General features: G+C 34.7%; 1 pseudogene; it reads left to right on the top strand.

The window, feature by feature from the left end:
• The first annotated feature begins 13,363 nt into the window (after positions 1–13,363).
• LOC150038316 (uncharacterized) lies at positions 13,364–14,356 on the top strand (annotated as a pseudogene).
• The last annotated feature ends 855 nt before the right edge of the window (positions 14,357–15,211 follow it).

The following is a 15,211-nucleotide window of genomic DNA, read 5'->3' as shown; positions in this document are numbered from 1 at the left end:
AAACACCCAAAATAAACCTCCTTTTCTTTTTCAATTTTTTTTTGGGTTAAATGACAAATTTAGCCTCTTCATAAGGCAGACAACGGGTTCGATTTTGGAGTCAAACAAAACTAATATTTTTTTTTTTTAAAGATATTGTAATTAAAGTGAGGGGTGGAGAAATCGAACCTTAGGTCTCGAGGTCGATAGTACAAGCATTCAATCGAGCTATGCTCTTGTTGGCACAAAACCAATAATTTTATAAAGAATGGATTCAAACAATGTCCAACAAAAAAAAAAAAAAGGATTAGTTTTTATTTGGTATGGTTTATTTTTTTTTTTTGGTTTTCAATTTTTTTATTTTTTATTAAAATTTTATTTATATTTCCACTCTTATTTTGAATATTTGTTCACTTGTTTTAAATTAAAATGGGTTTATTTTAAAAACGGTCTTGTAAGCAAGGTTTAAAATGTCTATGTTGACGAAAATGTTGAGGTTTTAATTTATAAATGTGAAATATCAATGTTGATGGATATCTCTGTAAAAATTGTAAATAAAGTATATTATAATTTTTAAATAAGTTAACATATTTATTATTAATTGTTATATTTACATTAGTGACATTTTCTTTTTTGTTCCTTATGTTTATAAGATTTTTCTTTAATAGATATAATGGAAATGTCAATTCATCATTTTGGACCCATACAAATGTAAAAATGTCGAGGTGTCAAAGGAAATTTAATATCATACTTATAAGTCAAACTAGTAAGAATTTAGTTTTTAAGCTTCAATTTATAATAATTTAGTCCATTTACCTTTAAATTTATAATAATTTTTAATGAGCTAGTACTTATCATTAAAATATTATTAAGATTTTATAAAAATTTTCACACATGTCTGGGATCAAATATTTTTATAAGTTATAAACACTAACCCGTTGCGTAATAAAAATTGATCTTAATTTTATAAAATTTCTTACAAAGGTATGGGATCAAAGTGTTTTTTAACATTGATTTTTGAGTTCAATAGGTCAGCAATTGCAGGAGTGGGAGATTGAACTACCGACCACATGCTAATATCACTAAGTCAAACTCACTTTAACGATATTTTTTTAATGGACAGACCTAGTATATAGAAAGTTTGGGTTTTATTGGATAATTTTTTTTTAATTTATATCTAATAGAATAATTAAATTTAAAACGATTTAATTTGTTAAGAATATATAATTAGACTCAAAATTGAACGTTAAAAGGCTGTAAAAAAGAACTTGTTCAATAGTCGGTAATTTAAATTTTTATAATGAACAAAATATAGATAAGATTCACTAATGTTTTTAGTAATTCTCCATCTCGTCCTTCATCTTTTAAAATTTTCAATTTGACATGTGATGTATAAAAAATTATCAATTAGATCCTTTATTTATAATTTTGTTTGGAGACGTTAATAATCATTGCCACTTACAATATTATTCGTTATTTGAGATTCAGCTCTTGTTTGTCTTAAAAATTTATGTCAATTTCAACATTTACTTAACCTATTAAAGTACGAATTAAGTTTACTTAACCTATTAAAGTACGAATTAAGTTTTTCATGGGGCTATTTTTAAATATATAAAAATGAATCAAAATATTTATCAAACATAATAAAATTTTAGAACTATAAAGGATAGATACCGATAGACACTGATAAACTTCTATCATTGTCTACCAATAACATTGTTAGACATTGATAGAAGTCTATCAGTGTCTATCAACGTCTATCATTCATAGTTCTGAAATTTTGCTATATTTTATAAATATTTTCAACAATTTTATCATTTGAAATAATTTCTCTTTTCCTACTACAATAATTTTCTTTTTTGACAATAAGGTTGCTAATAAAACTACACTATCTTTTGCAAAATTTAAACTAATTAATTCAATGAAAATTAATTGAATAAGCACCATAAAATTATTGGCAATACGTATATTTACTAAGCATATAATCAACTTAATTAAAGATTGGAGACGAAAAGACAAGATAATTTATCGTTAACATTTTCTCTATAGATATAATGTAAATGGATTCTTTTAACAGTAAATCAAGTTTATACTTTCAAATTTGTCTTAAAAAAATTTCTAATATAAATTAGGAGCGGTTGCAAATATAGCAATCAAACATAAAATATTAATAAATATAGCATAATGAAAAAAATTATAGATATAACAAAATTTAGATAGTCTATCAATTACAGACCATAACACTGGTAGGAGTCTATCAGTGATAGAACATATCGTTGGTAAAAGTCTATTAGCGATAGATCATATAATTGATACACTTCAATAACTTGGACATTTCCCAACACTGAAAGTCGTCGACATTAGTCCAAAAAACCGCCAACCAAATCTTTCTCGACAGACTGAAAATCGTCAGGAAAGCTCCGTTGGCGAAACCTTCCCCATCGGTATAAAAGTCGTGTTGTAGGGCAAAAAAGTTATCTCGACGGATAGAGGATAGCCCTAAACAATCATCGGGATAAGCGGCCAAACCCCGACGGTCCTAATTTATAAAGACCGTCGGGAGCTAAAACTTAGCCCGACGGTACAAAGATATCGTTGGGATAAATAAATATCTCCCAACGGTGACAAATTTGTCTGTTTCCATCGTCGGTGATAATTTATAAAGACCGTTGGGATAAGCGGCCTTGCCTAGACGGTGTGTTTCCATCGTCGAAATTTAATGGCTTTTCTCGACCCCTGGACCGTTGGGGGATGGTTTATTGGAGTCGGGAAAAGGTGAAACACATAAAATTATTCTTTTTCCCGACCCCTTGTATTGTCGAGATTATATATTTAACCGTTGAAATTAACTTTTTTTTTTTAATTTTCTATATCTAAATCTTTTTTTTTTTTCAAATGTCATACCTATTTGAATCTTACAAATATCAAACAAACTAAAATAAAATTTGCCAAAATCAAGTCTATGTCTACAATAGTAAATAATATATAGAAAACATGTTTGAATCTCAAGAGTTTGTCAAGTAAACAACTTACTAATACTATTCATCTTAAATATACCATAACATCCACAATTCCTTAACTCCAAAATAAGATTACATGATAACAAACTACCTATAAAACACAATTCTACCACCTAACTACGCTTGTCAACATCTTCAACATAAATCTCGAAATACCTACAAAATACAAATTTAAATAAGTTTAATGCTCAATATACCATATACCAATCTAAAAATGAATATAGAATTTAAAACTCAACTAAGAATATTAATGAATTGAAACAAACCAACTCAAACTTGTATATTTCAATCTCAAACTCAATATAGAACTTAAAACCCAATTTAAATTTAATCATAATTATACATTTACCCCTATACCAACTTTAAAACCAATATTCACATTAACAAATAAAACCCACTTTAATTTCAAACCAACCCGTATTTATACATTTTAAACTCAAACTCAATATACAAATAACAATCTCAACATAATTAGACAATCACTCATGTTCCCTCCCCCAACTTATTTTAACCACATACTTAATATAGCATATACGCGTCTCAAATTTATTCTCAATAATATAGAACTTAAAACTCAACTAAGAACATTAAAAATTGAAACAAACCAACTCATATCTTCGTATTTCAATCTCAAACCTAATATAAAACTTAAAACCCAAAACCCAACCAACTCATATCTACATATTTCAATCTCAAACCTAATATAGAACTTAAAACCCAACTTAAACCCAATAAACTCATATCTACATATTTCAATCTCAAACCTAAGTATATTCAGTCTCCTCCCCCTACTTATAATTTAACCACAAACTCATTGTAACATATACCCATCTCAAAAGTATTCTCAATCTCAATATACAAATAACTTAATATTAAAACCAACCCGTATTTACACATTTTAAACTCAAATTCAATATACAAATAACAATGTCAATATAATTAACCCTCGCACCACCACTTATAGCATATATCCATCTCAAAATTATTCTCAATCTCAATATTAAAAACCAACATAATTAAGAACTGAAACAAACCAACACATATCTAAAGGAAATCTCAACAAGACATCCTGTGAACGGAAGCGGATCGATCCAAATCCTATTGAGAAAGAACACAACAATTACAGTCTAAACGGAAACGAACAAATTATGCATAATTAGAAAATTACAGCATGCTACATAATATGAAGATACAAGGGATAGAATATGCGAACCTTTGAAGAACCTTTCTTCATGTATCCCTCGATCGTTCAACAAATCGTTCAATCAACACGAATTCGAACGCAACGATCATAACTTGATCTCAACGAACGTCTGAATGAACCTCGATACCAATCGAGTCCAACTCGATCCTCGAACAAAATTAGAACATCAACACAATGGTTACTTTGGTATTCTCGGTGTGAGAATTCAGGAGTTGTGGGCTTTGTATGATTTTGGATTGAGGAAAGCAAGAGGTAGACAATCGCATAGACGATCAAGTAAGTGGGAGATGAAGGTTGTCTATCGTATAGACGAAATACTCAATCGTTTAGAAAATGAAGCCTATCGTATAGACTTTGCTACTCGATCGTGAAACATATAAACCATAGTTCTTTTTCTATTTTATGGTATTTAATATAAATAATATTTATATTAATTCCTCCAATGATAATGTATCAAATATATCAAATCAATTATATCACATATAATTGAATTTCCTCTTGTTAATTTGAACACTTCAAACTAACCCAAAATCTGATTCTCAACTTGAACCTATTGAACTACCAAGGGGACCGCATGGACCTGTAGCTTGAAGCTCCAATGGTACGTGAATAACTGATTAAACTCTTTAATCATGAGATCCACCATCTATTAATTGTTGGTCACTCTACTAAATAACGACAGCTACACTCTTCGCACTACAGATATATTTATGTGTCTATATGACCAATCAACGGTGCGATGACTCTTCATAAATCGCTCGTAACTACAACTGGGCCAATTCACCGTTTTCGCCTCATATAGTTATATCTAACTCCTTAAGTACCATTGATTCCTCTAATAAACAATAAGTCATAGTCCTACTATGACTAAGTTCTCTCAGGCCAGGAGAGGGTGTGGCCACTATGTTCAAGAACCAGAATCAACACTTAAGGGAGCAATTTATCTACTTACTCTGCTTCGGGGAAGGAATGAATTTCGTCTTGAGTAGCTAAGTTCCTAGCTCCCCAATCAGACGAATCCCCAAAATAGTAGGCTTGTTGAGTTGGCAATCTAGCCACTCTCACCAATACAAATCAAAGGATTGGCCTCATAGGCAGGAGTTCCTAACTCACTCAAGATTAAGGTCATGTCACCTAAGGTCATTTAAGTGAAATGTAAGTCTCAATTATCAGCGGTGTTATATAAAGAGACTAATCATATCGTGGTCCGGTATTATATAAATTCTTTGTATAGGATACCCCCGCTCGCATGTCTCCAATGAACGGTCAGGATCAAACCATTTGTAGCACTTTACAACACTTGTAACATCTACAAAGCGGGTCGTATCCGTAGTGTCAACAGGATAAGATATCCCTCCTTTATCCATCTACTACAGACCATTTAGGTTATTACTTAAGTCATGATCCACTTGTATGTCTCACATGCATGCTTAAGTTACATGAAATAACCATGGATCTTAGTTTATTGGATTTGAGTAAATGCATATAAAATAAAATTTATTTTATTAATAACAATATGTGTACAAAATGTTTACAAACTACGAGACCACCAGGAGAATTAGGACACCAATCCTAACAATCTACCACTTGTTCTAATGCCTCAGGAGACTAATGTACAATACATGAAAACAGTACAATATACAATAAACTAGGGCATATTCTATACCCCAGTATCATCTCCCACTTGCCCTAGATAAGGTGTCATATGTCTCGTAGACCCAGACTTTTTAAATGATCCTTGAACACGTTAGCCGTGAGAGCCTTTGTAAACGGATCAACAACTTTGTGCTCCGACGTGAGCTTATTCATACCAAAAGGATTATATCCATTGATAAGTTGTGAAGAGTTTAACCATAGATAATCTCTTAACCATCCCATCAAATAAGTGGAAGATTCATTAAACTGTGAAACGTTACCCTGCCATAATGTGATGTGCTTCCAGTGCCAATAAAAAGTAACCCATCCAATGGTATTTAACATCCAGAAAACTGTCAAATGATACTTCCGTTCTATGTGTTTTCCTTTTCAGTTACTCTGAGGTTCCTTAGAATGTGCCACAACCCCACTGTTATCACAATAAAGAGTGATCGGCAAAGACATATTTGGAATAACTTCCAAATTGGTAAGGAACTTCCTAAGTCAAATAGCCTCTTTAGCAGCTTCACAAGCGGCTACATATTTGGCTTCCATAGTGTTGGATTGACATCAGCACGCAGCGGAAGGGAACAGGATCCATAAGCACTCTAATTGATTAATTTTGGCATAAAAGAAACATGCTAAAACAAAGTTTAATGGGTTTCAAGAACATACCTTGGCCGAACCATTGAAATCTTTATTTTCAATTGCTAAATCCTCCCAATCCTTATGTAGACCACTACAAGATCTTTCCTACTATCCTCTTGGTGCTCTAGATTGAGTTGTGGGACTCAAAATAAGTTGGAATCAAAAGGAATATGGAGATAGCTCACTGCATCAACCTAAAATGAATAACACCTTCTTCATCCGAATTTTTAGAAAATTCATTCGGTTTCATCAATCAATTCTTCACTCCAATCTCTTCAATATATTGCAGACTATCATGCAAAGAGATATGTTGCATGAGATGCAGCTCATACTTGGAGTAAATCAAGGAAGAGGTGATGGGTTCCTAGTGAGCAAGTTGAAGATGAACTTGAAAAACCCATTTTTCAAGTTTGTGTAATTTTCAATTTCTAAAATCTAAAATTGATTTTTAAATCATATTTTATTTCCAAAATCAAAATTTATAAATTTTACAAACTTTTCATAAATTAATTTTCTAATAAAATTAATAAATAATTATTTAAACAATTTAAATAATTCTAATTAATTTAATATCCAATATTAAATTAATTTTTATACAAATTTATCTTCATATAATTAAATCATATTTAAATATATTTTCTCCAATTCTCTTTGATTCTAATTTGAACGTTTCATTTCCGAGCTTATCACGCTACTCTCGAGCTAATCCATTTCCGAGCTAGTAGGGGGACCTCATGGACCTACAAATCATGGGCTCCAACGATCCGAGATTAATCGACTAAACTCATTAAACTGATCTAACCCCCACTCGTTAACTAATGGGTTACTCCACTAAAACCCATAGTTGAACTCCCCTCACTGTAGATATATCATCTCCACTCGATATAACCATGATTAGTAAGTTAACTCTTCACAGGTTGTTTGCAATAACAGTTGGGTCAAATCTCTGTTTTACTTCCGAAATTACCTCTTGTTTCTTAAGTCTCCATTGATTCCCTAATAAACAATTGTTTTGTAATCCAATCACAAAACTGAGTCCCTCAATACCAAATGAGAGGGCGGAATCCCTTGTTCAAGTCCCATAATCAGCACTTAAGGAAACAACTTCTCTACTATCCCTAAAGCGGGTAGGAGTGAATTCCCTCTTGCACCCTATGTTTCTAGCTATCTATCCAGTCTTACCTCTAAAATGGCAGTATTATTGAGCTGCCGTTATTGAGTCAACCCTCACCTATTAAAATCTATGGATAATCCCGAATAAACAGGAGTTCATAGTTAGCTCAGGATTAAGGTCAAGTTACCTAGGTCTTCGCTTTGAAATAATTAGTCTTAAACAATAAACAGCGATATAAAGTAAGAGTGACTCATTTCGTAGTCCGATCTTGTACAAACTTTTTTGCACAAGGACACCCTCACTTCTCATGTCCAACATGATAGAATTAGGATCACTTCGTTTGTAGCACTTTACAACTCCTTATAACAACTACAGAGCAGAATAGTGTTACCAGAATAAGGTACCCAACTTTATCCATATATTATAGATCATTTTGACTATTTACTCGAACCTGATCCACCTTTATATCTCCATATAAAGTTCAAGTAAAATCCAATAGTCAAGGGACTTTTAGGTTTATTAGATTTCTATTCAAGCAATAGATTTATTCAATAACATATTTATTGAATTTCTAGAATAAGTTCCATTGTTTACATACCACGAGTTTTAGGACATAAAATCCAACACATAATGGAGTCTGCGATGTATCCTTGCTTGATGCTTCGCCAAACTATAGCCTCTCCATTCAAAGTGAACACTGACCCTTGTGTCGATTTTTTAGAATCTCTATCAGTCTGAAAGTCAGAGTTTATGTATCCTTTAAGGATCAAATCCTTATCTCCATACACGAACATATAGTCTCTCGTTCTCCGAAGATACTTGAGAATCGTTTTGAACGTCGTCCAGTGATCTAATCCTGGATTGGACTGATATCGACTGACAATCCCTATTGCATAGCAAATGTCAGGTTTAGTACATAACATTGCATACATGAGACTTCCAATAACCGATACATAGGGAATCTGTCTCATTTCCTCAGCCTCTTGAGGTGTCTTAGGATATTGCTCCTTAGATAAAACAATTAACAAGAAATCGAGTCTGTATTCAAAGTGTTTGAAGTGTTTTAAGTCATTCATGATGAAGTTTCGAAACATGAAGATGTTGTTCTCATCGAGGAAGAAGACCAAAGGTTGGTCACATCGTGTAGCCCAAGCTAAACGATCATTAAGATTTGGCAAAACGATCGTGTAGAAAAGTTACCTGATCATGTAGCATTTGCTAAACGATCTCATGGCTAATGCTAAACGATCAAGTAAAGCATTTACTCTATTGTGTTGCGTTGGCTGCTCAATCGCATAGACGCAGGGGTAAACGATCACATCGAATTTATTGTACTCGTTGCACGGTAGGCACGCACACTAAACGATCGTGTAGTCCAGCATGCTTCATCGCATAGTCACTGGCTACACGATCACCCGGTATACGATACTTGACGCTTGCTCTGCGATCATTTAGACGATCATGCTTCACCGCATAGTTGTCGTCTACCTGATCGTTTAGGCATGCGTTACACGATGTGCGATGCATGATCGCGTGACCTTCATGCCTCATCGCATTGTCATAGGCACTCGATCCATGCTAAACGATCGTTTATGCTCATATAGCGTTGCTAGACGATCACAGGGAGCTGTTACATGATCAAGGAGATGCGGCTTCGCCCGGACAATTCAAGACCCGGTTCGCCTGTTTGAACCGGTTGACACAATGCTCTTTGTAATAGTTAGCTTTATTCTTCAAGATTTGAAGCTAATTATCTCGGTTCATCAACTTTTATCTAATGTACATGAGATGTATGTTTGTCTATATGCCATAATGTATGACATATAGATTTAAAACCCACCTTAGGTTATGCTTTTGTTCATGCATCATCTTTATATTATAAATGTTATAATATAGTAGATCGCATGTTGAAATTACATTAAAGCATGTTCATGCATCATATAATATAAGAGTTATATTTATGCATGCATTAAGCATATTCATGCATCTTCTTTATATTATAAGTGTTATACTATAAGGGTGTATGAGAGCATGTATGCTTGTTTCACTACTTTGTTATATAAGAATTGTATCAAAGTAGTAATGAATGAACAATGCATGGAGCATGACACTTAGGTTTATTTATAAGAGTTATAAATACCTTGTATGTGCTGCTTCGCATTGTGGATGGTTTTAGATGTTTCCTATTATAAAAGAGTTGCATGCGAACTTAGGTAAAATCATGTTTAAAAGGGTATTAAAATTTGATTGAGGTAGACCTAAGTTCATAGTTCTAATGAGATTAGATATCTAAGTTTAATCTTTTGAATCAGTTTAATAGGATTAAATTTATTTGAATAAAAGATTAAATTTGTATTAAATATATCTATAAAGAACCTTGTCTAAGGCGGGTTCTGGCTAGGCTAGGATTTTTAAGCTGATGGAAACGGAACACCCCTACCTGGGAACCTACCTGGAAAGGTGAATTAGATAGATTTGCTACAAGCATGCAATAGTTGATCAAAGACTTTGTTAAAGAGTTTAATGAATGATGATCAAACGTTGTTTAACTTTCCAAAGTAAAAGTTACTTTTGGGCAAACCTAAACAGTAACTTAGTTAAAATAATTAGCCGTGTTTTTTTCTATGTATACTAAACCCTAGGTTTTAAAATACTCAGTGGGAGGAAAAGATATATATGATATGTCAATTCTATTCACGTTTTTCCCTGGATGCTCACACCGTGAGATTCATGCTTGGCCTCGTGGTGCCCTGGGAGAATCCCCCTTCGGATGGTGTTTACATGAATCCGTATCAAGGTGGATAGAGAGAGTACTTATAATAAATGGGTGAAGGATGTGCGTCAACATGTCCTACAATCTCCTTCATTGGATTGCACCGTGAGATCTTTTTGCACGCCCAGGTGGCGCCCTGGGAGCGTTCCCCTTCGGATAGTTTGTGCAGTTGGTCAATATCAAGGTGACTCCAGAAATGGATAGGGTCACTTTAGTTTTTGTCCCAATCAGATTTTTTTTCCTTCGGATTGGCTACTTGGGGTGGAACTCTAGGATCTAAAATGAAGGGTCATACTTACCGGAAATTATTAAGCAAGTTAATGGTTTCTAAACCAAATCAATGATGGCTAGTTGTTCTAGTATAATGACTTGTTGAGAATGTCTCAATTCAGATGAGGGATAATTTGACTATCCTTTGGTGGTTTTTGTCCTAAACCATTGAAGCGTCACTGCAAAACTAGATGTCACATGGGGTTCATTTAGATTTAGCTAAACCAGATTGGATTTATTTTAAAGAGTATTTGCTAAAATCTAATGTAGATCAATGTGTTTGTTTTTTTTTCCAGCAACATGTCATCGTATGATTTTTTGTTAGTTACCTCTTATAAATTTAACTGATTACATACATTGGAAAGAGTCTACTAAAACGTATTTCGTGGTAAATGACCTTGAGTTTGTCATAATTTAGGAGTTTCCTCAAGTCCCGACCCTTGATGCACCGTGAAATGTTCGTAATGCATATGAGGTGTAGATGAAGGCTAATTCGATGGTCCGACTTCACATTTGGCAAACATATCTGATGCATTGGTCAAAAGGGTTGAAAACTGTTAGGGTTGATGTCCTAAAGTCTCGTGTCCTGTAGTTTGTAAACAGTTTGTATGAACGCTTGTGTTGTATAATATACTTCACATCTTGATTTTGCTAAGTTGTTTGTTTTATTTGCTTTACCACAAACCACTAAACATAAACTCCCTGGTTACCAGTACGTAACTAAAGCATGTATGTGGTAACATACAAGTGGATCATGTCTTGAGTGATAACCAAAATAGTTTGTAGTATATGGATATAAGAGGGAAACCTTATCTTGGTAACGCTACGGATGCGACCCGCTTTGTGGAATGATCACAAGTGTTGGGACTTGTCACAGATGGTCTGATCCTGATCATTCGTGTAGGGGACATGCGAGCGGGGGCGTCCTATACAAAGAGTTTGTATAAGACCTGACCACGAAGTGTTAACGTCTCGTTATATAACACCGTTCATGACACAGACTTCACTTCACTAGGATGACCATAGGTAACATAACCTCAATCCTGAGTGCGTTGGGAACTCCTGCCATTGAGGGTGGTTCTTTGATTTGTATGAGTGCGAATGGCCAGGTTGCTGACTCAAACCTACCATTTTGGGGATTTGTCTTATTTGGGAGCTAGGAACTCAGCTACACAAGATAGAATTCACTCCTTCCCTAAAGCAGGGGCAAGTAGATAGATAGCTCCCTTAAGGGTTGATTCCAGGGCTTGAACGATGTGGCGCCACACACCTTCTCTTGGCCCGAGAAGTGTTCACACTTAGTTGGACTATGTTATATTGTTCATTAGAGGAATCAGTGGTACTTAAAGAGTGAGATGTAACTACAGGGGCAAAATGATAAATTGGTCCAGTTGTACTTACGAGCATCTGTGAAGGATCATCGTACTCATGATTGGTTATATCCGATGGACACAGAAATATATTTGTGGTAAGAAGAGTTCAACTGTTGGGTTTTAGTGGAATGTTTGGCAGTTAACAGATGGTGGATCTTATGGCTAAAGAGTTTAGTCAGTTATTCACGTACCGTTAAAGCTTTTAGCCACAGGCCCATAAGGTCCCCTAGGTAGCTTATAAAGTCGAGAATCAGTTTTTAGGTCGTTTGAAATGTTCAAATTGACGAGAAGTAGTTCGATTATATATGATATAATTGAACTGGTTAATTATATATGATATAATTGACTAAATGTACGAAATACATTATTTTGGAGGAAATTAGATATAAATATGATTTATATCAAGCAGAGGAGAAATTACTATAGTAGATATATGATATCAAACTATAGGTATTGGTTAATTATGTGATAATTGGCTGGAAACTTCTCTTCAATCGTGCGTTAGTGGAAAAATCTTATTCGGTTATTGTAACTGAAAAATAAAATGAAAATTGGTTTCATTTTGCAAAGAGTTCGAAAAAATCCCAATAGGTGTGAAAACGTATCGATCGCTTAGCTGAGAGCCTATACGATAGTGCCTTATCACCTAAACGATCGCACGCCTCGTGTACTAAACGATCGCACGCATTCTCTAAACGATCGCTTAGCATGTCGAGTTTTCTAAATGGTAGCTGCACAAATGGCCGCAGTTAGATCTCCCCTTCAAACTATGGCATGAAATTAAGGCATGTTAAATCGAAATGCCGCATAGGCAAACAAACTGACACAAGCTATTGCAGTCAGTTGTGTCCAATGCGATGATGCCCATTCAGTTGATGTCTGACCAGTTGACTAGAAATCTGTATTCTCAATCCATAATAACCCATTCAGTAATATCTACAATCCTGGTTGGAGGAATCACCCCAATTTTGGATGGGGTGGTAACACAGACCATATAAGACAAAAGAATTTACACCAAAATCAACAAGCACATAAAGGGAATCCTCGGGATTCCACCCACTATTGCAAGGCCACCGGCTACACCAAAATAGACATGCATGCAACCACAACCAAGCATCCATTTCTAATACATCAGCATCTTTGGAATCTCTATTGAAAGAGTATATCCAAAAACATGACGCATCGATTCAATCACAAGCTTCATCCATCAGAAATCTGGAAGTCCAAGTTGGACAATTAGCCAGTGATTTGAAAAGTAGGCAATAGTGAGCTTTACCGAGCAATTCAAAGGCTCTTCGTGGGAATGAAAATGAGCAATGGCAAGCTGTGACATTGCGTAGTGGAAGAATGGTTGCCCATGCGTCAACAATCAACAGAGAAGCGAGGCGAACAGACAAAGCAGCTACCACTGAAAACACATCGACTATTGTTAATGATTCCACAGAAATCGTAGAAGAAGACACCAATATAACCAACACTTCAAACAACACTATACTCTAATATCAGAACCGCATACTGAAAAAGAATCAACGCGACATGCTTCCCAAATCAACAGTCTAGCACCTTCTTCGCAAGTGACGAAGAATATTGAAGAGTAGTCATCTACTCAGAAAGTAAGGCAGGATCCTCTACCATTTGTTAGCAGATTGAGAAAAAAAAAAAAGACGACAACAAGCAATTCAGAAGATTCTTGGATGTTTTGAAGCAGCTTCACATCAACATACCCCTCGTGGAGACGCTCGAACAAATGTCAAGTTATGTAAAGTTTTTTAAGGACATTCTCGCTAACAAAAGGAAACTTGGGGAGTATGAGATGGTTGCATTGACGCATGAATGTTGTGTGTTGTTCCAAAACAACCTTCTTGAGAAGCTGAAAGACCTTGAAAGTTTCACACTACCATGCTCTATTGGGGGAAAAAAGGTTAGTCATGCACTATGTGACCTTGGAGGCAGCATCAATTTGATGTTGCTCTCTTTTTTTAAGAAGTTGGGGATTAGTGAGGCAAGACCCATCACTGTAACCCTTCAACTTGCTGACAGGTCAATAACGCATCCTAAAGGAAAAATTGAAGATGTGCTGGTGCAAGTTGACAAGTTTATTTTTTCAGTCGATTTCATCATCCTAGATTATGAGGCAGATGTAGATGTTCCCATCATTCTGGGTCACCCGTTCTTGGTACAAGGCATGCATTAATTAACGTACATAAACGGGAATTGAAAATTCGAGTAGACGATCAAAAAGTGAAGTTTAACATATTTAATGCGTTAAAATACCCAGACGATATTAAAACATGTCAATATATGGATGACCTCAGAATCGAGCATTGGGACGCAATATAGAAGAAACTTGAAGAAGAGGAAGTTGAAGACGATGCAATCATGGAAGAAATTTATGCGTTGGTGAAGACAGACTTTGGTTTTGAATCACTAATTTTATTTAAGCGCACTACGGAAAAGATCAAACCATCCTTAGAAGAGCCACCTACAATAGAGCTCAAAGCTTTACCAGCTCACCTCAAGTATGCCTACTTAGGAGATAATGAAACTCTTCCTATCATCATCTCTGCCCATTGAATAAAGAAGATGAGAGAGCACTATTGAGCGTGCTGAGATATGCTACTGACTGCATTAGGCCTTAGCTTATGTTTTTTTACTTTGTAGGTTTACAAGCAGACTTAGTATAGAGCATTGGAATGTTATAGAAAGAGTTATGAGGTGCTTGAAAAAACCCATAACCTAGGATTACATTATTAGAAGTTTCCCTTTGTCCTAGAAGGGTTCAGCGGTACTGATTGGAATTCCCTCTCAAATGATTCAAAGGCTACAAATGGCTACATTTTTAATATAGCAGACGAATTTGTCTCTTGGAAGTCCAAGAAACGACTATCTTAGGCCAATCTAAGATTGAGTAAAAAATAATAACACTAGCAACAGCTAGTGAAGAAGCAAGTTAGCTTAGAAGTCTACTGTTAGAGATTCCCCTATGGGAAAAACTTGTACCAACCATATTGATACATTATGATAGTACTACAATAACCGTAAAAGTTCAAAACCATTATTACAATAGAAAAAGATGACAAATACATCGTAAGCACAGTGCCATTAGAGAACTCCTCACTACTGGTGCAGTTAGACTGGATTATATACAAATTGATGAAAACTTGGCAAATTCTTCAATGAAGGATTGGCCAAAGA

The sequence above is a fragment of the Benincasa hispida genome, chromosome 1 (genome assembly GCF_027475165.1).
Source record: "Benincasa hispida cultivar pf3 chromosome 1, pf3_genome.v1.1, whole genome shotgun sequence".
NCBI lineage: Eukaryota > Viridiplantae > Streptophyta > Magnoliopsida > Cucurbitales > Cucurbitaceae > Benincasa > Benincasa hispida.
The sequence above is the reverse complement of the archived record's forward strand: the minus strand, read 5'-3'. Positions and strand labels throughout refer to the sequence as shown.